The sequence below is a fragment of the Chinchilla lanigera genome, unplaced genomic scaffold (assembly GCF_000276665.1).
Source record: "Chinchilla lanigera isolate Chin_1 unplaced genomic scaffold, ChiLan1.0 scaffold00221, whole genome shotgun sequence".
NCBI classification, from domain to species: domain Eukaryota; kingdom Metazoa; phylum Chordata; class Mammalia; order Rodentia; family Chinchillidae; genus Chinchilla; species Chinchilla lanigera.
In genome coordinates this window covers 215695-217100 of record NW_004955622.1, presented here as the reverse complement: position 1 = coordinate 217100, position 1406 = coordinate 215695, and positions in this window count along the sequence as shown.

Here is a 1406-nt window from a genome sequence, read left to right as displayed (position 1 = left end):
ATAAAGTGTCAGATCTTCTGCAAATAAGAGTAGTTTGACTTCTTTCTTCCCTGTTCTTATTCTTTTCATTACTTTCTCTTTCCTGGTTGTTCTGACTCAAGTTTGAGCACTGTTTTGGAAACAAGTGCTGATAATGAGGTTTTTGTTCCTGATTTTGGAGCAAATGTTTTGACTTTTTCCTTACTTAGTATGACGTTGGCAGTGGGTTTGTCATAAATATATTTTATCAGTTTGAGCTAAGATTCTTCTAGGCCTATTTCCATTAGTGTTTTTGATCATGAATAGATGATGGATTTTATCAAAGTCACTTTTTTCCATCTTACGGAGATCGTGTGGTTTTCACTGTTACTTGTGTAAAAACGGATGATAAATTTTAACTTTTATTCTGCTATGTATCTTAGCTTCCTAAATTTTCTGTCTTGCAAATCCTCCTAACTTCAGAAAATGAACTTGATTTCTTAACTTCTTCTCCTCTGGAACTCTGAAACTCATTTAAGATTCCTGTCTTTAGGCCAGGTTTGGTAGCACGTGCCTATGATAGCAGCATTTTGGAGGCTGAAGCAGGAGGATACCTGTGAGTTCAAGGCCAACCTGTGCTGCATAGCCAGAGCCTGTCTCAAAAATGATTTCCGTGTTGAGGGTGATAGATGCATCACTGGAAGGAGTCAAAGGCTGAGGTGACTTAAGTGAGAAGCTGCTATATCATGCTACTCCTCGTAAATGTGAGGTCTTTCTGTTCACTCGAAATCCCTCAGTGCAGAATTATCCTGTCTCTTTTTTATCTCCAGTTTCATTGAAGAGTACTGCTGAACTAAAGTACTGAAGGATATGTTAATTGTGCAATTCTTTAATTTTTCATATAAGTACTCTCTGTAAATATAATATGCTTGTTACTTTACTGTTTTTTCATAAATGGAAACATTTTCTTGCATGTGCGTAGAGGAAGGGATTTTCTGAGCCTGGATTATATCACATGATATTGCTCTAAAGTCTTAGACCTTCCAGGGTCCTTCATTTCCAAACAGAGATTTCACAGGCTGGATCTTCACCTTTCATCAGAATATTGTCTGAAGCTTCTGTATAAAAATATATCCCAACAGCATGGTTTCTTCAGTTATTGACTTTTCGTCCAGGTAGAAACCAAGAATGAAAGAGAGAACTGTTTTAGAACTGCGTGTTCTCAAATGGACAAGTGGAAGTAAGATCTCTCTTTTTGCTTGGAAAAACACTGTTGACACTCAAAGAAATTCATCTTCATAACATTACCTATTCCTAATTTTGCCTGGAAAATCAACCTTGGAGTGGCATCACATTAAGTATTATGAAATGTGAAGGAACACAGCCTGGCATAAAAGTTAGTGTACAAGAGTTAAAAGTAACAAGGCATTGTGTCTTTTACTTAAAAA